The following is a 644-nucleotide window of genomic DNA, read 5'->3' on the forward strand; positions in this document are numbered from 1 at the left end:
ATGCAAAATTAAATTGAATAACTCGTGAACTAGGTAGAGAATCGACTTCAGATTTTACATATGTCTTCAGATAATAGAACTAATTTATTTTAAATTTTCAAGTTATTGTCAATATTAGAACGTTAGCGCTAGTACAGCCTTAAATAATCAATAATTATAGAACAAAGTGCATTATTTGCTCATAATTTTTAACTTTGACTAAATATTTATTCACTGGAGTCTGTGTCTTGAATTTCCATATTTCTTTATTTCTTTTAAGGACTAAATTAAAAGGTACGTCAATATTTCTTTGTTCAAATATAAAAAGTAGATACCAATAGATAAATACATTTGGCAAGCAATTAATTTACGTTTTTTTTTACAAAAACAGTATTTATTGAATTTGAGCTGTATCTCAAAATTTAAATTGTCATTGTCTACTGTTTATCGATTTTACCACCATGTCGCAATGAAACAGCATTTTTAACGCCAATTTAAGTTAAAAATTCAAATAACGACATCCGATTATCTCTCCTCTCATTGAGAGATAACTATATGGATATATAGCTCGAAATCTACTCCTATGAATACCACCTTTGTATTCTCGACGAATATAAAAATAGGGTCCGCGCACAAGCCTGAATTATTTCTTCCGCAAAGCTGAG

The sequence above is a fragment of the Mycetomoellerius zeteki genome, unplaced genomic scaffold (assembly GCF_001594055.1).
Source record: "Mycetomoellerius zeteki isolate Tzet28-1 unplaced genomic scaffold, Tzet1.0 scaffold1, whole genome shotgun sequence".
NCBI lineage: Eukaryota > Metazoa > Arthropoda > Insecta > Hymenoptera > Formicidae > Mycetomoellerius > Mycetomoellerius zeteki.